Below are 27,441 nucleotides of genomic sequence, written 5' to 3'. Positions count from 1 at the left end.
AAAATAACCACCTGTGAACCACTTACAAACTACAATTAGATGATCAGAATCTGATAGGCCTACCTTTGTTGACAGTGAAATGCTGTGGACATTCCTACATATGTAATTCTTATAATACAGCCTAAATGAAAACACAAAAGGGAATTGAAGCACATTTATTTATTTTACATATTTTCAGCATATATACACATTGCTTGTCTTAAAGTGAAACACATTTTATTTTCTTCTCCTATTTAGAAAGGTAAATTCGATGTCCCATTTCTCTAGATATTTACATGCAGTCTTTACTTTTTTGGCAGGAATGCCCTCTCTCTCCTTGCATCCATCCATCTCTCCCTGTTCCAGGTTTGTTCCCGCTGTCCGCACTAATCTCGCGAGAACTGCAACTTGCAGCAGCCTGGGTGGCAGTTCTCGCGAGGTTAGTGACATTTCAGTTTGGAGAGGCACAGGAATGTTTTTTAAAATTATAATATAATACGGGAAATTTTCGGGAAAATACTAATACGGGAGGACGGCGGGAAAGAGGGGTAAAATACGGTAGTTTCCCGGCCAAAACGGGAGACTTGACAGGTATGCAAATCAGATCTCAATAAACAAAAGATTCGAGTTGAAAATCTTGCCACATTTTGCCATTTAATTGGAGCTACTAAAAGTAAATCAAACCCATCAGGACCCTGAACAGGATAAATCGATGGTAAAACATACAATGAATGAATGAATAAGTCTGAATAATCTGTTTCAACGCACTGGATTGATTGACTTGATTTATAAAATAGGTTTAAATAAAAAAAATAAGTAAATAAAGTTCAAGTTTGTAGGATATTTTACAGTAGGGACAACAGCAGATGAGTTATCTTTATTTCCCTGTGAATGACTTCAGTGTAAGAGGTCATAAGTTTCACTTTCACTTTCCTTTCTCCCTCTCGGTTCTGACACAAACACACTGAGCAGCACTATAAAGAGCTCAGAATCACTCACAGCTGATTAGGTTACTCACAGAGACTCTCCTGCTCTCTCCTTCTCTCTCCTCCTCTCTCCTGCTCTCTCCGGCATCATGATGTGCTTTTGGGGAGAAGAGATACAACCGGCGGGGTTCGGTTTGGTGAAGGCTGACAGTGTGAATCTCACCGAGACTGGAATCGGCTTCATTTCTCCCAAATCCTCAATCAGAGGGGTGTGTGAGGGGAAAGATCAGATATTATTTGTTCGTGGGGAAGGAATCGTATCAGTTCTGAAACTGAACACCGGGGCAAACTGCAGATGTGCTAAACTCAGTATGTAACGATCAGAATAATCACTATAAAACAATGTGCTTTGTATAGAAGGATTGTATTTTTATTTGTGTTTTGTTTAAAGAACCTTTAGAGCTGAAGAAGGAGAAGATCAGACTCATCAGCTGTGGTGAAGCACATGCGGTTCTTCTGGCTTATGGAGGCAAAGTTCTGTTCATGGATGAGTCCAACATCTGCAGGTAAGAGTAATTACATTCATTTTATATATTTATATAAAATGTTAACAGCAAGAAAACATAATAAGAATAGTAACTGTAATAGTAAATGTTATTCTTATTACAATTATTATCATTATAAATTGGGCTTTAATAATAATAATGGTCCACAGCAAATATAATAAAAGCAGGATTTAAGAGACCTGGGTTTAAGTCTAGTCTCTAGTAACTGCGTGTGAAAAGTTGTAAACATTTCTAACAGGTCGTCTTTTCTCCCAGTAACATGCAGAAGTTAGATTAGTTGTTCAGAATTGTCTCTAGTTCTAAATAAGTGAGTATAGTGAGTCGTAAAGCTGTAACTGACTGACACTCTGTCGACAGTGTATTTCTGCCTTGTACCCAGTGTTTTCAGGAGGCACAGAACCCATAAATGAATGATTGTTATTATTCATTTATTGTTTTACCACCACTTTATCCTGTTCATAGTTGCTGGTCCAATTCACTAGGTAAAAAGTAGGAAACACACTGGGCAAATTGCCAAAATGTAGGCCAGTTACATTGTTGGTGTGTAAAGGACAAAATATACCTGTGAGGTAAGATTGTTCTGACTATAATTTTTATTTATTCATCACAGGCCCATCAAAGAGCTCTGCAACAGGACTGTAATCCAGGTCGCATGTGGAAACCAGCACTCCATGGCACTGACCAATGGTAATTATCTTTTACATCATCTTTTATATGAACTATTAAGAACGCATTTCAGTAGAAGAGCCCTTAAGGTTCCACCCTAATCTAACTCACCTAACCTGAATGTTGCACTAAATATATAAATCACTTTCCAATCTCTGACTCACACCAATAACCACCCATCCCAGCCAAAAGCTAATCAGCTGATAGTACAAATAGCTTTCATTTCCTAGAGAGTAATACCTATTTACAGTGGAACACTTTCGTTTCCTTTTGTTCTTTATAGGATTAGACCAAAGCTCATCTTTGGACTCATTGACTCTTGGATATATAGTTGTTGTTTTTTTAATGAATTTGTAGTATTTTTCTTATTATGGGATATTCTCAGAATTGTCTGGGCCTTGTCCAAATGACCCAGGCCCAACCACTTTGTCATAATGCCAAATATTTAGTCTATGTACTCCATACTCCTTCTACTCCTTCCTCAGATTAGTGCGACAGTTCACCTTTCAGTGTTGTTATAACATAACACATACACTGGAGTGTCCTCAAAGCAAGTGTCTGAATGTCTTTGAGTGGCCCAGTTAAAGTGCAAGACCTCAGAATGGCAGTTTAAAGACGCTCAGCATCCAATCTTGCCCAAATCCACATATGCAAAGCTTGGAGAGACGTATTCAAGAAAACTTTCAGTTGCATTTGCTGCTAATGCAGCTTCTATAAATCATTGAATAATTGGTTTGAATATTCAACCACTTCACTATCAACCACTTTATCCTTGTCAGAGCCTCTGCAAAAAATTTAACACAACCCTGGACAGGGTGCCAATCGTTCTTAGGGCTTCGGTCATTGTTTCTTTATTTGGATTTTTAACGTCATGTTTTACACCCTTCGGTTACATCCACAACAGAAACGGTAGTCACTCATTACACAAGATTCATCATTTCACAAGGTTATATCAAACACAGTCATGGACAATTTAGTATCTCCAATTCACCTCACTTGCATGTTTTTGGACTGTGGGAGGAGCAGCTGGAGGAAACCCACACAGACATGGGGAGAACATGCAAACTACAAACATGAAAGGACACAGAAAGGACCCGGACCGCCCCACCTGGGGATTGAACCCAGGACCTTCTTGCTGTGAGGCGACAGTGCTACCCACTTATCCACCATGTCACCCTTCAGTCATTGACGATTGTGACTGTGTTTTGGAACCCATGTCTGAGAGCTGAGGTAGTCTGCTAGGGCTGCACCACCTTAATTCATTTTCTAAATCACCAATTTAGATGATTAAATTTATCAGTATATATCAATTTGGGTAAATGAGTTTAGGTTAAAGTATCATGTAAAAATAGCAATTATATCCATTCAAAATCAGATATTGCACAATAAAATGGTCTTTTTGAATCCTTATTCACCACCACAAAGGGCAGTTGTAGCCTAGCGGTTAAGGTACTGGAAAAGTAATCAAAAGGTCACTAGTACAAGCCAGGTTTCTGCCTTGAGCAAAGCCCTTAACTCTCAATTGCTTAGACAGTATGCTGTTAGTCAGGGTACTGTTAGTAGCTTTGGATAAAGCGTCTGCTAAATGCTGAAAATGTAAATGTAAACAAATTCAGTTCAGTTGTACAGGATCCAATGAAATGTCACACCTTTTTATCTTGTCAGATGGTCAGTTGTTTACATGGGGTCAGAACTCCAGGGGTCAACTGGGCTTGGGGTTGTCTGAGCCCCAATTTCCTCAACCTGTCAAGTCCCTGTTTGGAATCCCTTTGGCTCAGATTAGCGCTGGAGGTGATCACAGCTTTGCCCTGTCAATGTCTGGAACTGTGTTTGGCTGGGGCAAGAACAACGCTGGACAACTAGGACTGGGACACACAGAGGGTAAGACAAGTGCTGTCCAACAAATAAAATTCTTCCTAAAAAGTACTATTTAAATTGATGGTTTACCTTACAGACGTGTGCATTCCTACCCGTGTGAGTAGCCTGAGTTTAAAGAAAGCAATTTCTATATCATGTGGAGAGGAACACACCGCTACACTGTCAAAGGTATTAAAGTTAAAATGTACTGTAACATGTTTCTGCTGTGGTAAAATTAAATCAGCTAATTTTGAGCTTCATAATAATATATGCTTTAATGCTTCCTTTTCAGGGAGGAACTGTTTTCACATTTGGATCAGGTTCTTATGGACAGCTTGGACATAACTCATTCAGAGATGAACGCCAACCACGTGTGGTCAATACACTCTGGGGTTTAGAGGTGTCCCAAATAACCTGTGGGAGGTAAATTTTATTTTATTATTATGTAGATTTTGTTATTTTGCATAGGGGTACTTCTCTGTGGACAAAAACTATTGACGAAAACCTATATTAACTGTCAGGATTTTTTTTAAAGAGTTAGACCTTTGAAGGAGCAGGGACATTCCTGTACAGCTGGTCTTCAGACAGTGCAATAAAGATTATTTAATGTTTGATTCTGGTGATAAGGATGGATAGGAAACTTAATTCTTGCTTTCATTAAACTATTTTTTAATTATTTTTATTGTGTATAGGGACAATGTCATTCTGAAGAGTGGAAACGTTCTTACAAATCAGATCATATAACTTTTTTCTGTTTACTCAGGGGTCCAGGTTTTATGCTCCTTACACTATGTTCTGTATGTTTGGACATTTCACTTCCAACTATTGTTTCTGTTTTCTGATCCGAATCCGTCTTGGCAAACACTGTCATGACCTCTAAAACGGTGCTATTGGAACATGAAATATTTAATTTTTTTTGTAACTGATAGTCTTGCTAACTATCTTGCAGAGGTTGCAAAGCTTTTACTTGCAAAACTGATAAACAGCTAACCCAATAGAACCTGTGTATAGAACCTATGTGTGCATAAAATACTGTAGCTCTAGTCTACCCTTCCTGTGGACAGGGCATTTTGCTGAACAGGATTAGATCACCTCTTATGAGCAGTTATGGGACAATTCCAACTGTAATCTATTACAGAATTTCAGTATAAGTGTATAATAAGAGGATATAATGCATTGTAAATCAAAAAGTACTTTTTATCCTTTGAAGGCTGTAAAGGTTTTATGAAATGTTTTCATTTTCTAACCTATAGGCATCACACAATAGCATGGGTTAAATCATCAAAAATGATCTACTTGTTTGGATGTGGAGAGCAAGGACAGCTGGGAAACGGACAGAGGACCAATCAGTGTGTACCAATTCCAGTTCAACTGCCTTCAGGTAATTCTTATTATGAGGTATACATTTTATGATCCTATTAATTTGATAAAAATGTAACTTTAAAAAAATTGTAACTGAATTTTTATCCACAGAAGTAAATGACAACCATACAGTTAAGAACATAACTGCTGGAGGGAATCATTCATTCGTCTTGTGCTCCTCCCAGGTAGGAAATGACACAATTCATAAAATGATCAAATTATTACCTGCCTATCAGCTATAATGTGGTTTTAAATTTGGTTTACAGGAATCTGGAAATAATTCAGAGCGTAACCAGAGAAGAGGAATTGTAACTTTGGGAGAAAACATGATTAAGAGATGGGTGTCTGAGTGTGATTCAAAACAGTGGAGGACAATCAAGAAGTAGGTTTTTATGTGAAATTGCTACTATTTAGGAGTCTATGATTATTTTTACTCATAGATATAGGCAACATGGTGCTTTTGATGACTTCTTTTCTAACATACCAATAATTTACCAACTACAAGTCCAGGGGATAATCAGATATATCTAAACCTAACAGCTACTTTAAACTAACAGTTTTGCCTTTTTGTATTTGTACTAATAAAATAAAAAATCCAGGTGTGAATAAAATATACAGAGGTCAGGGTATTTACCTAAGGCACTGTTTCCCAACCTTTTCCAGGTCCCCCTTTTTTAGTGACTAAGTAGGCTCTGACCCCTGCCACAGCTACATTAGGAGGCATTACTGATAAATCCTGAAAAGGTCTTAGACTTACTCCTTTAGCCTCCTTAGGTCTTATACAACTAAACAAAAACACAGTGAAATAGATTTTTCAAAATACAATTCTAACAGTTCAAAACAAATATTAAACTGTAACAGAACTAACATTAATTAAATTAAATAAAATTAAATATTTATCAGAATTATTGGTGACTAATCATCACTAATCATTCATTGTTAATCATCTTTAATGCGATGTTTGGCTCTGCATTTTGGCAGGCAGAATTTGGTATTCGAGTATCCGAAGTTTTTCCTCCATTGGTGTTAGTTTTCATGACAGCGCATGCAATTAAAATGTACAAGCAATCGTTTGTTCCGACTTTACAAGTAACTTAAAAAAAATAACAAAATGTAATATTGTCATCTGATTTACGCATCGAGTCCCGCAAGAATACACGCTTACACAACTTCTGTTTACACAGCACCGACACAACTTCCGCTTACACAACTTCCGTAGGTTCGGTAATTAAGTAAGCATATATTTCATATTACAAAGTACTTTTTATGATTTAATGATTGTTAAATTAATTACTTTAACTAATTACTTTAAATTATTAGACTAAAATTAAATATTTTAAAAACCTGTGGCGACCTCCGATACAACCTCCACGACCCCCTTGGGGGTCGCGACCCACCGGTTGGGAACCACTGACCTAAGGGTTCACACTGACTCACACAGCTGTTTAGTTTGGCATGGCATCTGGCATATTTTAATACTCTTTCTCACAGGTCTTAATGGGCCCTGCCCAGCACAAGCACTGGTCTTGAGTATAAGTTAGTTTGATGAAGAGGTAAATCACAGCCATCTGCAATTCTGATCTAGGGGATGAATAGTAAAGCCTCACCCAAAACTTAAGCTGTTTTGTATATGTTTTTTTAATATATTAATTTCCAGGGCTGCTTTCATAGCTTTAGTGGCACCTCTTTTGCATCCTTCAATGATATAACGAAACTACCGAGAGCTAAAGGCAAATTACTTAGAGGTAGAATTAAATATATTTATAGATATAATCAAAGATAATAAAATTATAAAATGTTATGTTAGTTTATAAGATAATGCGTGCACAGTGATTTATAAGCACTTGAATGATAATGATAGTTAAATGCTACTCCTCACATTAACTAGTACTAATTTGTTTTTTCTTTTTAAACTTGTAGAGAAATCAAGCAAGTGTTTTCTTCTACAGCTTGTTTAAATGGGAGCTTCATTAAAACAAGGTCACAGTAACACAATGTCTATATTTACCATAAATGTACATAAATGTAACTTCATGTAAGTTATATCAGTAATTCTGACTTCTTTCTTTTACCATTTATAGTGACGACAGACACTACCAAACATACACACATTTCTCTGGGTTGGACTTGGACTCAGTGAGAAGTGCTTTTGATCAGCTGGCTAAGAAAGAGAAGGTGTTAACGGAGGTAAAACAACAATGATGTGAAGTTACTAATAAAATGAAAAACCCCAGGCTGAGGTATTTTTGTTAAAGCTTTAGCTACAAGCAAAAATACACAGACTTTATACTCATAGACCAATAAATCAAGTATAGTCTAGGTCCAAAGTTACACTCATTTACACTCAAGACAAACAGTGGGGCTGAGATTCAAATTCCATTTTCACTAAAACAAAAATGTTTTTGAAAAATAAAATTACACTGGTATCTTGTAACTCAACATCTCCTAAACTTAATTTCTTTTTTTAATTCAACGCCTTTCATTGAGAAATGTGTACCCCTTAAACTCAACATTTCCCTTAAACTCAATGTGTTTAGTTTTTTTTTTTTTTTTTATAGTAATTTAATTTCAAATTAACAATAAACAGGCACTTTGTTCAGCGCTTGACTTGAGCGGTGCAGTAAAACGTCATCAAAATGTGAATATGAGATGTGGAATAACCATCAGATTCACTTTAAAAAGTGTCCACATGTATCTGTGTTTATCTACATTTTTCTCCTGTTTCCCTTTTAAACTTGTGTTACAGCTCGGGAAGAATCAGCTTTTTATCTCAGTGTTCTTATATCATATTTTTGTTATTTTCAGTGTATAAGTGTTAAAAAGAACCCCATTATTTTACATTAGTCTAAAATATATGCAGTTCCAAGGGACCATGAAATGCATTAACAGGTTTCCCAAACATCCTTATGGGAAAACATATCTTAAAACTCAATTGACGTTGAGTTTCAAGGTTCCGCTGTAATTAGGAAAAGGTTTGCAAACCACCACTTATTTATTGTTAACCACTTAGTTATTCCCATTTGTAGTGAGTGGCCTTAACGTTTTGGCTGAAGTGTATATGTAAATACAGCTTACATTCATACACATTCATGTATGATTAAGGTGTATATAATTAATTAGTATCTGTGGTGTGTATTGTGTTGGCATTCATTTCCCAATCCAAACACCTATTAATTAATGTGACAAAAGTTTATATAAGTGGCTCAATTTAAATGGCTTCATTTGTAACTCTCTAATCACTTTCTTTATTATTAAAAAGTATTTTACCTATCTATTTTATTACAAATGGGAATCCAAAGTGCATCCAAAGTGCAACAATTCCAAAATTGCAACAATATTTTTTCTTGGTGTTTGTTTCAGGTTGAAAAGGTGATAGATAAGGACCTGCTTCCCTCTTTGGACACCACTGCTGCTTGTGTGGATGCTCTGAGAGTTTACCTCATCCTGCCCGAACTCATCAGAGTGCTGAACAATCATCAAGCAACGTTTGCAGGATCGTTGACTAGATCCATTTTAAAACTGCATCCTCATATGCTCTCTGTTTTGGGTAAGCACCGTGGCAATGTTGTGTTCTCTAGGCTTCTTTAGTGAACGACGTATGTTAGAATCCACATTTTGGTGTGTTTTCAGAGAGCTACTGGTCTGAACTCCCCGACATCTTCCTTAAAACCTTGGTGGAGCTATTTCATGATTTGTCTGTGAAGTTGGTTGCTGAGACAGGATATGGTCATGAACGAAGGATAAACACATCTCTGATGGAATCTGTGCAAATCCTTCAAATGGTCTACCAGGTAAATGTCATTTGGTCCTGTTATAAACTCAATTGCCTATTTATTAAGTATATCAATCTTATAACTACACAAGTTTCTTATTTTATTGGGTACACATCAGATAGGTATACTTTGTAGGTAAACAGTTACTGATTTGTTTAATCTGTACCTCATGTGGACTAAACTTATTACCTATTTAACTCAAGTTTGTATAACAACTGCTTTCTTTACGAGTAAAAACTGTAAAAACCGAACTTACTCTGAGTGTGTATCTAAGTTCATTGGGTTCCTGCTTACTTACATAGCTGTTCTGATTTCTGAATTCACATTCACATCACAGCCTACATTGAATTACATTCTGCATCCTTTTGACACACCACTTTACTAGTGCTAACACAGCATTGTTTTCCTTTTTTTTTGTATTTTTGTTTATGCATTTTCTCCCCTTCTTCTCCCAACTTTTAGCATGTCCAATTACCCGATTGCGTCATGGTTCCTCTCCACTAATGATGATCACCGCTTTGATCACCGTATGCATCTTTTTTACCTGCACTAGGCGAGTGCTAATGCGGATCAGCCCTGTGTACGGAGAGATACACCCTGATCAATGCACTCCTTCCCCGTGCAGGCGCCATCAGCCAGGAGAGGTCGTAGTTGCATCAGTTATGAGGAGACCCCATCCGGTTTACTACTACCCCACCCCTATATGAACAACAGGTCAATCGTTGTTCATGTGGTCACTCAGCCCAGCCTGATGGCAGAGCTAAGATTCGATACGATGTATTTGAGATCTTAGTTCCGGTGTGCTAGCGTGTGTTTTACCGCTGTACCACCTGAGCGGCCCTAGCATTGTCTTTCTAATAGATCTCAGCAATCACATCTCACTCCAAATCCATCTATCTATCAGTCCATCTATCCATCCATTTATCCATCTATCTACATGTTAGATAGATGGCTGAAACAGAAAGGTCCACATACTTGTGATCTTATACTTTTTATGTATTTATGTACTCAGTGTAATTAGTAGGCTGTTTATTTGGAGCCATATCAGAAGGTCCTGGGTTCGATCCCCAGGTGGGGCGGTCCGGGTCCTTTCTGTGTGGAGTTTGCATGTTCTCCCCGTGTCTGCGTGGGTTTCCTCCGGGTGCTCCGGTTTCCTCCCACAGTCCAAAAACATGCAAGTGAGGTGAATTGGAGATACAAAATTGTCCATGACTGTGTTCGATATAACCTTGAGAAGTGATGAAACTTGTGTGATGAGTAACTACCGTTCCTGTCATGAATGTAACCAAAGTGTAAAACATGACGTTAAAATCCTAATAAACAAATAAATAAACAAACAATTTGTAGGCTGTTTACTAGTAGGAGCCATATCAGAAGGTCCTGGGTTCGATCCCCAGGTGGGGCTGTCTGGGTCCTTTCTGTGTGGAGTTTGCATGTTCTCCCCGTGTCCACATGGGTTTCCTCTGGGTGCTCCGGTTTCCTCCCACAGTCCAAAGACAATTTACAAATACAATGTATCAGTGTGCGAGTGTGTGATTGAGAGCCTATTTTAGTGTTTGCTGCCCTCCTATGGATTGTCCTGGATGAAAACAGTTTGTGAAAAATAGGAAAGTAGAACTAACTGTACTCAGGTATATTATGTTGTTATAAAGAAGAGTATTCTGACTAAAATAAAACAATACTTTGTGCTTAATTACGCTAACACTGCAGTAAGTAACTGTATACCAAAAAAGTGCTTTCTTTAAGTGGTAGGTGTACCTAATTAAATAAAAATGTGTGTTATTGCCAGTGGATGTGCTTATTAAACTTTACTGATTGTATTTTTTTTATTCTGCAGGCTTCTTGCAAAAGTCAAAGTGAAATTCCACCAACCGATTTTATCATCCATGAGGTCAATGAGCTGTTTGATATGGTACCTTTTTATTATTGATCTTTACAAAAACTACCTTATAAATTCCAACTTCTATAACAGTTAGTCTTGTTTTTGGATACATCTTGATTAATTTGTGCTTGATTAGCACAGTGTCATGAAGCTGTTTTGATCGGGTTAGTTAAGGAGCCGTAGTGTAGTGTCCTGAAATGTTGAGGTCTACAACTTAAGGTTACGATCAGGACTCTGACTGCTTTGGCAGCGCTGCTTTAAGTCAGTGTTCCTAAACACCCACCCCAGATGAAGCTTTTTCTTAGAGATAGCCAGGCTTGTATTCAAGATATTTCTGCAGTGTACACAATTTATTTATCTTTTGTGACTTTTTGGAGTAGTTGTCACTAAGCTCTTGGAGTAATTTTAGCAGGCAATTAGAAAAACAGTAATAGAACAGAATAGTAAACAGTTACTATTTACTGCAATGGATTGACGTCCTGTCCAGTTTGTTTCTGCTTTGCGCCCAGTGAATTCCAGTTGAACTTGACCTGCTGCAAAAGCAATTGATGAACATGAAATAAAGTTAATGTGTATTTTATTTTTCACAATACTATAAACTCAGTGCTTTTTTACATAGTTTTATATTTTTCACCAGGTATGTAGGGTAATGTCACTGGTCACATAATAAATCAATCCTATGTGATGGGCATTATGTACATTATATCATGGCTAAGATGTTGCATAATTTATTCATGAAATCTAATAACAATAAAAATATTATGTTAATGCGTATGTACATTTTGCATTATGTGCACAAGTTAGTGATGTTGCATATAGTGTATACTGCATTACCCAATATTGTGCCCAATATAAATTTTTATTGTATTTTTATTGAGTAAATAATAATTCAGAAAAATTTGGTTCTTTTTATTTGTAGTTGAAAACTATTCAGATGGACCTTGATCAGATATACTGGGGATATGACTTGGTAACAGACCGTGTAGAACTACAAGCAAATGAACGGTACCTTAAGGTGGGAAACCATTACATTCTAAGCCTACTATGGGAAATATGATATTTCAGATACAAATATGAACCTCTGTGTAACATTTCTTCTGTTGCAGGACACTGTACACCTTCTGATTTCAAGTCCCTGCATCTTTAACCTGGAGGCCAAGTATAACCTTTTAAAGTACAGACATGTTAGGGTATGTAAGGCTGTCGTTTAGTTCATCACAAAGCGCCATGTTGTTTTACTTAAATATTAAATTTTTATTGTTTGGTTACATTATAACTGTAGGGAACCTTCACGATGAATGTCAGACGCACATCACTGCTGGAGGACTGTTTCAATCTACTCAGAACTGTCAATGAGCAAACTCTGAAGTGTGTGTTACAGGTACAGCCATTCTGATATGTTAAAGTTAAATCCAATCTCTTGTATGCAGGTTTATGTTTACTGTGCTAAAGCTTCTTTTGAAGAGTATTGTCATAACATTAAAACCACCTCCTTGTTTCTACACTCACTGTCCGTTTTGTCAGCTCCTCTTACCATATAGAAGCACCTTGTAGTTCTACAATTACTGACTGTAGTCCATCCCTTTTAATCTGTTCTTCAATGGTCAGGACTCTTCCAGGACCACCACAGAGCAGGTATTATTTAGGTGGTGGATTATTCTTAGCACTGCAGTGACACTGACATGGTGGTGGTGTGTTAGTGTGTGTTGTGCTGGTATGAGTGGATCAGTTACAGCAGCGCTGCTGGAGTTTTTAAATACTGTGTCCACTCAATGTCCACTCAATTAGACACTCCTACCTAGTTGGTCCACCTTGTAGATGTAAAGTCAGAGGCGATCGCTCATCTATTGCTGCTGACAGTGAGGTGTTTGAAAACTTCATCAGCGCTGCTGTGTCTTATCCACTCATACCAGTACAACACACACTAACACACCACCACCATGTCAGTGTCACTGCAGTGCTGAGAATGATCCACCACCTAAATAATACCTGATCTGTGGTGGTCCTGTGGGGGTCCTGACCATTGAAGAACAGAGTAAAAGGAGGTTAAACGGTATGCAGAGAAACAGATGGACTACAGTCAGTAATTGTAGAACTACAAAGTGCTTCTATATGGTAAGTGGAGCTGATAAAACGGACAGTGAGTGTAGAAACGAGGTGGATTTAATGTTATGGCTGATCGGTGTAACACCACTATACTGTAAAACAATTGCATTTTTCAAGCCAGTTTTCCCATCCTGGTGCAAATAAAAAGCATTCACCACATTCCTTGATTATTTACTAGTTTATGACTGTAAATAATGCGTGTGATATTTATCTGTGTTTGGTAACCTACAGGTGATATTCTGTGAGAATTTAGAACGGACCCAAGTCAACAGGAAGGACTTCTTTTACGATGCATGTAAAAAGCTGCTGGCTCCAGAATCAACAATGTTTGTGCAGAACGACACAAAATCACTGATCTGGTTTCCTGCTGAGGTAAGAAAGTAAATATTATATTTCTGCGCTGTATTTAAAACATAGTTACATTTAGTGCAACTATGAGACACCCACCTTTACCTATTCATTTTCTGTTTTATTAAGTATAGGTCAAATAGGTGTATTGTATTGGTAAAAATCTGTGCTTTACTACAGTCTGTACAGTACTGTAGCCGATTTGTTGTTATGCCCCCTTTGCACTTTCTCATCAGTTGAAATGAACTACCATACAGTAGATCCACTACAAACCAGTTATCATTTAATCAGTGGATTGTTATCATTTACATTTACATTTTCAGCATTTAGCAGACGCTTTTATTCAAAGCGACTTACAGTATACAGTCTAGTCAGTTGAGGGTTAAGGGCCTTGCTCAAGGGCCCAACAGTGGCAACCAGGCAGATTACTAGTCTAGTACCTTAACCGCTATGCTACACTGCCCTAAAGCACTGAAATCCAGCCTTAGACTAGGCCCACTGGTAAAATGGGTGCAATACAGCATGTCAAAAAAGTGTCTATACCAAAAGATTTTATGGTTAGATGAGACAAAGACAAAAACCTTTTGGACTAAACTCCCAGTGCTATCTTTGGCAAAAACCAACAAGACGCACCACCCAGAATACTCCACATCTATTTTAAGCAAGGCAATACTACGTTAATAATAATAATAATAATAATACATTTTATTTATATAGCGCTTTTCAAGATACTCAAAGACGCTTTACATAAGACAAATAATCAAAACAAATACGTACATACACCATACAAATCATAGTACAAAATCAAAATAGTACATCAACATCAAGAATAATTAAGATAAAAACAAAGAGAGCAGCATAAGACAGTTCATTAAAAATTAGCTAAATTATGAGAGAGAACAACAAATATAGAACAATTTCTTAAAATTAGACAGAAACAGGACAGATTTACATGCAATCAGGAAACTGAAAACTTTACAAGTTTTAGGATCTAGGACTTCACATTTCTGTCGTGATCTAAGTATAAAAACTATTAAAAAGAATAGCAAAAATAAAAGCATTTATTTCGTGTTGTTACAAGTTAAATGCCATATTGAATAGATGAGTTTTGAGAAGTGACTTGAATTTGGACAGGTCAGGACAATCTCGTAGGTGTTTGGGGAGAGCATTCCATAAAGATGGAGCAGCTATGGAAAAGGCCCTGTCACCCCAGGTCCGGTGCTTGGTCCTAGAGGGTATGGACAGTAGGTTAGCCTCAGAAGAGCGAAGGCTACGGGAGGGAATGTGCTGATGGAGCAGGTCGGTGAGGTAGGATGGGGCCTGATTATGGAGAGCTTTGTGAGTGAATAGAAGAATTTTGAATTGAATGCATTGAGCAACGGGAAGCCAATGAAGTTTTTGTAGAACAGGTGTAATATGATCACGGGAGCGAGTATGAGTAAGGAGGCGAGCAGCTGAATTCTGGATATACTGAAGTTTTTTTAGGATTTTGTTAGATGTACCATAAAGGATGCTATTGCAATAATCAATTCTGGATGTAATAAAAGCATGAATCAAGGTTTCGGCGGCAGAAAAGGAGAGTGATGGACGTAGACGTGCTATGTTTTTTAGATGAAAGAAAGCAGTTTTGGTGATGTGATTTACATGGCGGTCAAAAGAGAGGTTGCTATCAAAAATTACACCAAGATTTCGGATGTTAGAAGACGGAGACAAAGTGTCATTATCAATGGTAATTTGAAAATTTTTTGTGGTTTTTGCCAGGGTTGTAGGACCTACGATGATCATATCTGATTTTTCACAGTTTAATTTGAGGAAATTAGCTTTCATCCACAATTTCATTTCATTTCAGTGATGCAATTTGTCAGAGTGGAGTGAAGTTCAGTATTAATGGATTTGGAGGAGATGTAAAGCTGAATATCATCAGCATAGCAGTGGAAATGTAAACCATGCCGACGTATGATGTCACCAAGGGGGAGCATATAAAGAATAAACAAAAGGGGACCTAACACTGAGCCTTGGGGAACGCCTTGGGACAGTGGAGCAATGGCAGAACTACAATTGTTGATATTAACAAACTGTTGTCTGTTTATGAGATATGACCTTAACCACAAAAGGGCAGTACCAGTGATGTTGACAGAGGATTCAAGGCGGGACAGAAGAATGGAGTGATTAATGGTGTCAAAAGCTGCAGTAAGATCAAGGAGGACGAGAATATTAATTTGTCCAGAGTCTGAGGAAAGAAGAAGGTCATTTGTGACTTTGAGGAGGGCTGACTCAGTGCTGTGCTGGGGGCGGAAACCAGACTGAAATGATTCAAATAGATTATTGGAATTTAGGTGATCTTTGAGCTGTGAGGCAACAACACGTTCCAGTATTTTCGACAGAAATGGAAGATTGGAAATGGGCCGAAAGTTACTCATAATGTTAGAGTCAAGTCCAGGTTTTTTAAGTATGGGAGTAACAGCAGCCAATTTGAGTGATTGAGGGACTGAGCCAGAACTAAGAGAGGAATTGATTATCTCTGTGATAAGTGATGAGATAACTGGAAAACAACCCTTAACAAGTTTTGATGGAGCAGGATCCAAAACACAAGTGGAGCTTCGCATCCCTGTTAAGATCTCAGATAGGTCCAAAAGAGACACAGGTGAGAACTGAGACAGAGGCTGGGTAATAAATTGAGATGAGATAGGCGGAGAAACAGAGATGACAGGGGAAACTGTCACAAAATTGTGGATATTCTCAACTTTTGTTTGAAAAAATGAGAGGTAAGAGTTACACTTGTCAACTGTAAAGGAATTGGTAGTATTGTCAACTGGTTTGAGAAGTTTATTTATTGTGGAAAAGAGAGTCTTAGGATTTGTTGATCCAGCATGTATGAGTTCGGAATAGTAAGTGGATCGGGCTGCCGTAAGAGCGTCTTTGTAATGTTGAAGATAATCAGAATAAATCTGATAATGTACTGTTAGACCGGTTTTCTTATAAAGTCTTTCAAGCTGGCGTTTACGGGATTTCATTTGGTGAAGCTCAATTGTGTACCATGGTGCGGAATGACTAAATGAAACAAATTTGGTTCTCAAAGGAGCCAGCTCATCAAGACATGAGGCGAGTATGTCATTATAGTAATCGACAAGGTCAGATGAATTACTAGACAGTACAGGACAGACAGACATCTTTTTAACAAGAGAATCTGAGAAAGCAGAGGGAGAGATATATTGAAGATTCCTGAAGGATATTTTACGTTTAGCTCTAGTGATGGGCCTAGTGACCTCAATGTCCATGATGATTGTCAAATGATCAGAGACAGTAAGGTCATGGCTGGACGGCTGATGAACTAGGACACCAGTAGAGCAGACAAGGTCAAGAGTATGACCTTTTTTATGAGTTGGAAAATGTATATGTTGTGTGAAATTAAAACACTGTAACAATTCCAAAAATTCCCTGGCAAATTTACAGTTGTTGTCATCAATATGGATGTTAAAATCACCCATAAGCAGTACAGAGGATGAGAGGGCACTAAGCTGGGTTAAAAAATCTGAAAAATCAGAGAGAAAGGAAGCGTTTGGCTTTGGCGGACGATAAACTACAGCAGTGACCAGAGGAGTAGGCCCTGACAACTTGAAAGCCAGGTGTTCAAAAGAAAGAGCAGCAGGAAAAGACAAAGTGGTTATTTTAATATCATCCCTATAGACTGCAGCAACACCACCACCTCGCCCTTCCATACGAGGTTCATCAATATACGAGTATCCCATTGGCGTGGTCTGATTTAACGTAAAATAATCCAAGGGTTTATGCCAAGTTTCAGTGAGACAGAAAAAGTCTAGTTCACTGTCAGATATAAATTCACTGAGTACAGTACTTTTTGTGTTGAGTGAACGAACATTAAGCAATGCCATTTTCAAGTGGTATTGTTGTGTAGTTGGCTGTGAGGAACGAGGAAGAGAACGGAGATTTGCTAAGTCCACTCCGCGTTTCCCATCCCACTCCGTGGACAGCGTTGTCATGGAGACTACACCGCTACTGGTGTGCAAGGCAGCAGCGCTCTGATGACGTGTTTGCGGAGCGACAGTGTGCACGGCTGACCAGAAGGATGGAATAGCGTTACCGTTTCGAAGATAAACAAGCTTTCTCCGGGAGCCCCTGTGAATATAACGAGGCCGGCGAAGGAGTCCAAGCTGTTTGATGACTGAAATACACGATGGAGTAGTGCAGTTGTTGAACTTCCTCAGCTGGTCAACGGAATAGTTCAACATCGTGCCGATCCCAGGAAAACTCATCCACCGTTCACCACCGGCCGCAGACGCGATGTACAGTAGAAAGAACAAAAAGTATCAAAAGCACAAATAAAAGTATCAAAAGTAACATAAAAGAAATAGATCCACAAGGTGTGTAAAAAGATGAAAACGAAAAACGATAAAAAATACAATAAAATACGGTAAAATACGGTAACGGTAGCGGCAGCCAAATGCGCCAGCGTCCACCATCACCATGGCAACTTTAATGACGTTGTGAGCATGATTCACTTCAGTGGGAAATGGACACTTGGTCAGTCTTGAAAGGAAAGTGTTCAGTGTCAGGTACACTCAAATTTGGCTCTCTGCTAGACAACTGTGTCTAAAGGCCAGTAAGGAAAATGTCCTTGAATTGCCAAATGAGATCTAAATATAACTGAAGGTTATTCAGTGCTTACAAATAGTGCACAATAAAATTTGACTAAACTCATTAAGCATTCAAGGATGAACAGGTGATTATGCAAAGCTGGTAGAGATATTAAAACAGCCTGATGGTTGCAATTGACACTAAAAGTGGCTCTATAAAGTATTAAATCAGAAGACTGATCACTTTTTCACCTGTTATTCTGATATACACCAACCAGATATATACCAACCAGGAGTAACATTATGACCACTGACAGGTAAAGTGAATAACACTGATTATCTCTTCATCACAGCACCTGTTAGTGGGTGGGATATAATAGGCAACAAGTGAACATTAAGAAGCAGAAAAATGATCAAGCGTGAGGATTTGAGCAAGTTTGACAAGGGCCAAATTGTGATGGCTAGACAAATGGGTCAGAGCATCTCCAAAACTGCAGCTCTTGTGGGGTGTTCCCGGTCTGCAGTGGTCAGTATTTATCAAAACCGGCGACAGGGTCATGGGCGGTCAAGGCTCATTGATTCACGTGGGAGCGAAGGCTGGCCCGTGTGGTCCGATCCAACAGACAAGCTACTGTAGCTCAAACTGCTGAAGAAGTTCATGCTGGTTCTGATAAAAAGGAGTCAGAATACACAGAGCATCACAGTTTGTTGTGTATGGGGCAGCAAAAGGGGAACCAACACAATATTAGGAAGGTGGTCATAATGTTATGCCTAATCGGTGTACTTAACTATGATATACAAACTAGAGTACTCTTGCTCAAAACTAAAGACTACATAAAGCTGAAATTAATAATTGGCTTTTGATTTCAAACTGTAAGGCAAACAAAGTGGTATAATGATTTTCTATAATTACTCTACTTTGCTTTTCATCCACATTTTAAAAATGTCAAAACCCTTGATTAGGAATAGTTACTTATAGAGAGAAATGAAAGAATTAGTCAGATGTTTCATAAGTTCCCCTGACTTTACTTGTTTTATCTTTCCCATTCAGCCCAGTGTACCAGACGAAAGATACTTCCTACTTGGAATCCTGTGTGGTCTGGCACTTTACAACAACAACGTAGTAAACTTACCATTTCTTTCAGCTCTGTTTAAGAAACTTCTCGACATCAAGCCTTCCCTGCAGGATTTTGCTGAGCTGAGCCCAATAATTGCACAGTATGTTTTCTAATCCTTTATCTTCATTCTTTCAGCTTTTTAAACAATAGTTTGTGTTAAATCATGTTTCATTAAACCTGTGTGTGTGTGTGTGTGTGATGTTGTGTGATTAGGAGCTTACAGTACATACTGAACTATCCTGATGATGACGTTGAAAACATGGACATGTATTACACAGTGAGTTTTCATTCAGCTTACAGTTTAATTCAGCAGTGCTGTTAAAGTACATATATATTGTGCTAATATATTTTTAACATGCTTAGATTAAGTGGAACAACAAGGAGGTGGAACTGGATCCTGATGAGCCTGGAAAACTTGTCACAAGCTCAAACAGGTCAGTCCTGTTTTCACTAAAAATCTACATTCACATTTAACAAAAAATTGTGTTAGGAGCATCATGGTCTCACAAATAAATGCTAGACATCATTTATTAAGGTCATTCATTAAGATCACGACAGAATACAGTATAGGGTCTTGTTTGCTTAGTTGCTTAGAGTCTTGTTAACGGGCTCAACAACTTAAGGTTGGCGGGGTCAAGAGAAACCAGAAAGCCTAGATAAAACTTATGCAGTTATGGTAAAGAACATGTGAAACTTCCTACAAACAGTGATCAAAATCCGTTCCTCTAAATCCATTGTCTCTTCTCTCACTAACACATGCCTCACTATTGCTGGTTATCCCTGTTCTGTCTTCTTCCAAGGCCCGTAATCCTGGGGTTCTGTTTGACCCTCTCCTGTCACTTGATCCACATATAAGTTCACTGGTGAAGTTTGCCTTTATCCAGCTTCGAAATGTTTCTGAGATGTTTCTGTTTTTTAAAGCTGCTGAGACCCTGGTACATGCTTGTGTTACCTCCAAACGAGACTACTGCAATTCTCTCCTCTATGGGCTTCCCTCAAAATCCCTCCGACCCCTGCAGATCGTTCAGAATGCTGCTGCTCGAGTGCTGACCCGGTCTAAAAAACATGAGCATATCACCCCGGTATTAGAACGACTCCATTGGCTTCCAGTTAATAAGCGTCTTCAGTATAAAATTTTAGTGCTCACTTTTAAGGCACTTCATGGTCTGGCCCCCTTGTATCTGGCTGATCTTTTACACCGCTATGTCCCATCTTGCAGGTTAAGGTCATCTGATGCTGGTCTCGTGGTTGCTCCTAGGTTTAGGTTGACCACCATGGGTGGTAGATCTTTTTGTGTTGCTGCCCCTACGCTGTGGAACTCTCTTCCTCTCCCTCTTCATCTCTCTTCCTCTCTCTCTGAGTTTAAATCTCTTCTAAAAATGTTCTTGTTCACTCAGCACTTTCACTCGTTTTCTTTTGTTTCTGTTTCATCTTGTTTGTGATTATGATTCCTATGTAAAGCGTCCTTGGGTACTATGAAAGGCGCTATATGAGTTGAATTTATTATTATTATTATTAAACACAAGGGTTTAAAATGCTAATTACAAAATACAAAACACAAAACAGAACAATAACCAAATTGGCTCAAAATTAAATAAGTGTTAAATTCGCATTAAACCCTCACCTCTGGAGATCTGTGATAGGACACCCACAGGCACTGAGCTATTTTTTCTTTGTTAATATTTATAAGGAATTTTATTATTCTAAGGGTATTTATTAGTGTGATTGCCAAGAGGCAAGCACACTATTGTTATTAGTTTTTTCGTTTTCAATATATTATTATTATTCCACCCGTTTTTTGTCCGGCTTTCTTCGTCCGCAATTTTCGAGATATCGACCCCGTTCCAGTGCCAAATCGTCCGGCCCATACGGGAATGGACTGCTTGTATACAGCTTTTGGATCGAACCAACACTGTGCCCACAGTGCCCGTTTTAAGGTGCCCGTTTTGCCCCATTGACTCCCATTCATTTGGAAAAAGATTTCGAGCTATCAATGCCATTCCAACTCTTGATCGACCGGGTCATTAATTAGTGCCCAAATCCAAAGAATCATTTGCATATGCCCATTTGTGTGGCATTTATGCCCGTTTTTGCCAAAATTTTTGGATAAAAATCTTGACACTTTTGGGGTTCCATAATACACACGTAGTGATGACGTATGCGGCCATCTCGAACTGTTCAGAAGAAAAAACATGGCCGCCGACCCAAAAACGAACTTATTTTGGTCTGTAACTAAAGTATTAGTGATTTTTAAGGTGAATACGCTACACAGAATGAAATTATAGGCAAGTTACATTTGGCAGTGAGCGTGAAATCGTTCGCGTTGCACCAGAACAAAAGATATTTATATCCGTTAGTTCCAATGCTAACGAATGCATTGAAATCAATAGGAATGGCTAAATGCTAAAGTAGGGACCGAAGTCTGAGCACTGTGTAAGTGCACTGTGCCTGAAAGCTGTAAATGAGACACTGCCGATCATAGATAACAGACACAACAATAACATGCCCGCTGCAGTGATAATGAATGAGCAGTGATTTGTAAGCAATAGAAACGTGCACAAGTGCATTTATTTACAGGTTTGGCTTTTCAAACACACCCAGAGTGTGCTCACACCACAGCTTGTGCACAGATACAGTGGCCTGTCTGGGAGAAAGTATTCACACCCCACGCACCGCACCACTTCTAAACGCATGCGCACCCCCAACCTGCCACGCCCGTCCACCCGCCGCACCGCGATCGACGTCGTTCCGACTCTGACCCGTCCGGCCCGTCGATGCCGCTCTCGGCTTAGAAACGGCGTCGGGATACCCGCGCACACCCGCCGACCGCTACACGGCAATCACACTCGCATTTTCTGCGGAAATGCAATCTCTAGTTATTATTATTATTGTGTTTGCAGTTTTACTATTATACAGTATTTTGTAAGCATAAATAAGCCTTAGAAAATGCAACTTAAAGCTGTAAAATAGTGTTTCATAAAAATATATGTTATTACCAAATAGAAATAATACATTTTCTATTTTAAAGTGGGAGGCTGGAAGCTCTTGGATAAAATGCAGGTCATATTTCATGTTTTGAAATTGCTATTTTAATATAAATTATGGAACAATTCTGTATTATATGAAACAGGTAGCAAACCCAGATTTACACAACATTTAAGCTAGATTTTACTGGTGAACTTTGATTGTGTTGTCTGGTTCCATCTACACCGATTAGGCATAACATTATGACCACCTTCCTAATATTGGGTTGGTCCATCTTCTGCTGCCAAAACAGCCCTGCAACTGCGATACACTGTGTATTCTGACACCTTTCAATCAGAACCAGTGTTACCTTTTTCAGCAATCTGTTGGATCGGACCACAGCCTTCGCTTTCCACGTGCATCAATGAGCCTTGACCGCCCATGACCCTGTCGTCGGTCTACCACTGTTCCTTTCTTGGAGCACTTTTGATAAATACTGACCACTGCAGACCAGGAACACCCTACAAAAGCTTCAGTTTTGGAGATGCTCTAACCCAGTCGTCTAGCCATCACAATTTGGCCCTTGTCAAACTCGCTCAAATCCTCACGCTTGATCATTTTTCCTGCTTTTAACATCAACTTTGAGGATAAAATGTTCACTTGCTGCCTGATATATCCCACCCAGTGGTCATAATGTTGTGCTTTGTCTGTGTATATTATGGAACAATTATAAGTAGTATTATAGTAACAGTATTATAAGAAAGAGGTAGCAAACCTGATTTAAACAACAGTTAAACTAGATTTTACTGGTTTACTTTGTGTTGTCTGGTCCCGTCTATAAATTGCATCTAAAAATTTGGTGATACACTGACTTTTATAGAGGGTTAAAACATTATTATTAAACAATATTTGTTTTACTTAATATGTTATATTAATATGTATTAATGTGTTATCTGTACAACAGAAAGCAGTTTGTGGATGCCTATGTGGATTATGTGCTTAATATATCAGTGGAGAAAGTGTTTGAAGAGTTCAAGAGGGGCTTCTATGAAGTGTGTGACCAGGACTTGGTGAAGTTGTTCCGACCAGAGGAGCTCAGGGGGGTGATGCTGGGCACAGAGGAGTACGACTGGAACATACTCAAACAGGTAAATGCACATACATTTTACTTCCTGCCACATGTTGTAAAATGGACATGTTTGTAATAAACGTGTGTGTTTATTATGTTGAACAGAATGCTACTTATGAAGGACTGTTCGATGAGGATCATCCAACTGTTGTATTATTCTGGAAGGTGTTTGATGAACTGTCAGACGAGGACAAGAAACTTTTCCTCTGTAAGTCTTATTTCTTACTCTATAAGTAGAGTTTTGTCAAGTCAAATTTATTTATAAAGCGCTTTTTACAATAGACATTGTCTCAAGGCAGCTTTACAGAATCCAGGACCAACTGACCAAAAACCCCTGTTGAGCAAACCTTAGGCAACAGTGGCAAGGAAAAACTCGATAATATACAGGAAGAAACCTTGAGAGGAACCAGTTTTGTGTATTTATGCATTAAATTAATGTACTTTCTCAAAGGTTCTTTCGATGGGAATATTTAGACACTACAAAAATAGTAATTCCACTAAAGTTGATCTCAGCAGCTTTGTTGGTTCAGTACTTCAGCCACACTGTTGTTTAGAATAATAAAATTCAAATCATTTTGCAAGAAATAAACTAAGATTAGTCTTTATTAATATAACTCAACTACCGAACCTTGAAAATGGTTTCAATTACCCTATTTAACATCTCAGAGTGTTTTTGTTGTTACCTATTGTAGTAGTCTTTCTCAGTAAATGAGTAAAAAAAAATTGGACACAGTGGGTAGCACTGTCGCCTCACAGGAAAGTCCTGGGTTCGATCCCTGGGTGGAGCGGTCCAGGTCCTTTCTGTGTGGAGTTTGCATGTTCTCCCCGTGTCTGTGTGGGTTTCCTCCATGAGCTCTGGTTTCCTCCCACAGTCCAAAGATGTGCAAAGATGAGAAGTGAGGTGAATTGAAGATACAAAATTGTCCATGACTTTGTTTGACATTAACCTTGACCTGGAATGTAACCAAAGTGTGTAAAACATGACTTTAAATTCCTAATTAATAAATAAATATGTCAATAAAATTACATTGATAGTTGTAAAACAATAAATGCCAACAAATTACAAGTATTATAAGGAAATGGAATCTTAGAATAGAACAGAATTCCATTTAGTGAATTTACTGCTTTTGCTAGCAATTGGCTATCAGCAGTTAGTTTTATTATAGAAACCTGTGTAGAAAATTACTCTGAATGAACATGTATATAAAGTATATACAGTGTATCACAAAAGTGAGTACACCCCTCACATTTCTGCAGATATTTAAGTATATCTTTTCATGGGACAACACTGACAAAATGACTTTGACACAATGAAAAGTAGTCTGTGTGCAGCTTATATATAAATTTATTCTTCCCTCAAAATAACTCAATATACAGCCATTAATGTCTAAACCACCGGCAACAAAAGTGAGTACACCCCTAAGAGACTACACCCCTAAATGTCCAAATTGAGCACTGCTTGTCATTTTCCCTCCAAAATGTCATGTGATTTGTTAGTGTTACTAGGTCTCAGGTGTGCATAGGGAGCAGGTGTGTTCAATTTAGTAGTACAGCTCTCACACTCTCTCATACTGGTCACTGAAAGTTCCAACATGGCACCTCATGGCAAAGAACTCTCTGAGGATCTTAAAAGACGAATTGTTGCGCTACATGAAGATGGCCAAGGCTACAAGAAGATTGCCAACACCCTGAAACGGAGCTGCAGCACAGTGGCCAAGATAATCCAGCGTTTTAAAAGAGCATGGTCCACTCAGAACAGACCTCGCGTTGGTCGTCCAAAGAAGCTGAGTGCACGTGCTCAGCGTCACATCCAACTGCTGTCTTTGAAAGATAGGTGCAGGAGTGCTGTCAGCATTGCTGCAGAGATTGAAAAGGTGGGGGGTCAGCCTGTCAGTGCTCAGACCATACGCCGCACACTACATCAAATTGGTCTGCATGGCTGTCACCCCAGAAGGAAGCCTCTTCTGAAGTCTCTACACAAGAAAGCCCGCAAACAGTTTGCTGAAGACATGTCAACAAAGGACATGGATTACTGGAACCATGTCCTATGGTCTGATGAGACCAAGATTAATTTGTTTGGTTCAGATGGTATCAAGATTGTGTGGCGGCAATCAGGTGAGGAGTACAAAGATAAGTGTGTCATGCCTACAGTCAAGCATGGTGGTGGGAATGCCATGGTCTGGGGCTGCATGAGTGCAGCAGGTGTTGGGGAGTTACATTTCATTGAGGGACACATGAACTCCAATATGTACTGTGAAATACTGAAGCAGAGCATGATCCCCTCCCTCCGGAAACTGGGTCACAGGGCAGTGTTCCAGCATGATAATGACCCCAAACACACCTCTAAGACGACCACTGCTTTATTGAAGAGGCTGAGGGTAAAGGTGATGGACTGGCCAAGCATGTCTCCAGACCTAAACCCAATAGAACATCTTTGGGGCATCCTCAAGCGGAAGGTGGAGGAGCGCAAAGTCTCGAATGTCCGCCAGCTCCGTGATGTCGTCATGGAGGAGTGGAAAGCATTCCAGTGGCAACCTGTGAAGCTCTGGTAAACTCCATGCCCAGGAGAGTTAAGGCAGTTCTGGGAAATAATGGTGGCCACACAAAATATTGACAGTTCAGGAACTTTCACTAAGGGGTGTACTCACTTTTGTTGCCGGTGGTTTAGACATTAATGGCTGTATATTGAGTTATTTTGAGGGAAGAATAAATTTATATATAAGCTGCACACAGACTACTTTTCATTGTGTCAAAGTGTCATTTTGTCAGTGTTGTCCCATGAAAAGATATACTTAAATATCTGCAGAAATGTGAGGGGTGTACTCACTTTTGTGATACACTGTATGTTAGATAGAGCAAACATTTGCCATAGCATTGTTTGAGCATCACATTGAGCACAAACTCTCAGTCTGTTGCTTTTTTAAGAAGGTTATGTTAGGAGGATTATCAGTCACAGTATACTCACATGCACTGTACAACATTTTCCAAAATACAACCAAGTATATTTGGCACTGTTAAGAATATGGTGTTAATACATGTAATTTTAGAATAGTTTTATGCAATATGGTAGCCCTAGACGACAAAGCTTCAGACAGTATGTAAACATATTCTAGTGATGACAAATTGTGATGTGCACTTTCATCAAATAAAAATAATTATTCTACAGTAATTTGCTGTATTACAGGATAACTATCCATGCTAGAAAGCTTAGGTAACCTAAAAAAGGCAAGATCTATTAAACAACTAACAATTATTTTAACAGTTTTAATTTGTGCTTCTCACAAACACTGTGATGGTTCATAGGCTAGGTTGAATCCTTTCTTTCATCTATTCATCAGTGCAGGTGTTTCTTTGGAAAAGTCAGCCATTGATTCTCATTGACCCTGTGATATTTATGATTGATTTAAGTTGAGCACTAAAGTGAGGTGAATCAGAAAAATCCTCTGAACTTTCTCAAAATGTAAGCAATAACTTTAAACAAATTAGTTTGTTTTCAACATTTCTGACTAGACACCTTTAATAGCTAATGTCACAGATTGTGTGATAATGTGAAAAATGTAGAGCCCAAAAATAGTCCTTTGTTTACTGACATTTACATTTCTTATTTACATTTAACCTTTCCTCTGTTTTGCAGTGTTCCTCACAGGGGTTGATCGAGTACCCATTCTGGGTATGGACCAGGTGAAGATGAGGGTGCGACCCCTGTTGAACTCAACTCAGGAACACATGCCTCAGGCAATTACATGCCATTCTATCTTAGAGCTGCCCATGTACCAAACCAAGAAGATTTTCAGAATGAAGCTTACTGAGGCCATACATCACAAGAGAGGCTTCTGGCAGGAATAAAATGAAATGTCTTTACAAAACATGAATGTTCACATGAATACTGAGTAGATAGTCTAATGTATGAATTTACCAGAGGTGGAAAGTAACTAATTACATTTACTCGTGTTACTGTAATTGAGGTTTTTTTTGTGTACTTGTACTTTTTAAAGTAGATTTTACAACCAGTAATTTTACTTTTACTTGAGTATGTTTTGTATTAAGAATTGTAATTCGCTACATTTTAAATAACGTTACAGAGTAAAAAAAAAAAAACACTAAAAAAATCACGTCTGGGAAACTGCTGCAGTAAATTCTGTGATGGAAAATAAACTGGTGCTAAAATAA

At 38.5% G+C, this 27,441-nt stretch overlaps 1 pseudogene; it reads left to right on the top strand.

Moving 5' to 3' along the window:
- The first annotated feature begins 1,019 nt into the window (after nucleotides 1–1,019).
- LOC134315204 (probable E3 ubiquitin-protein ligase HERC4) lies at nucleotides 1,020–27,441 on the top strand (annotated as a pseudogene).

The sequence above is a fragment of the Trichomycterus rosablanca genome, chromosome 5 (genome assembly GCF_030014385.1).
Source record: "Trichomycterus rosablanca isolate fTriRos1 chromosome 5, fTriRos1.hap1, whole genome shotgun sequence".
NCBI classification, from domain to species: Eukaryota; Metazoa; Chordata; class Actinopteri; order Siluriformes; family Trichomycteridae; genus Trichomycterus; species Trichomycterus rosablanca.
Note: the sequence above shows the minus strand (reverse complement) of the source record. Positions and strands in the feature narration are given on the sequence as shown.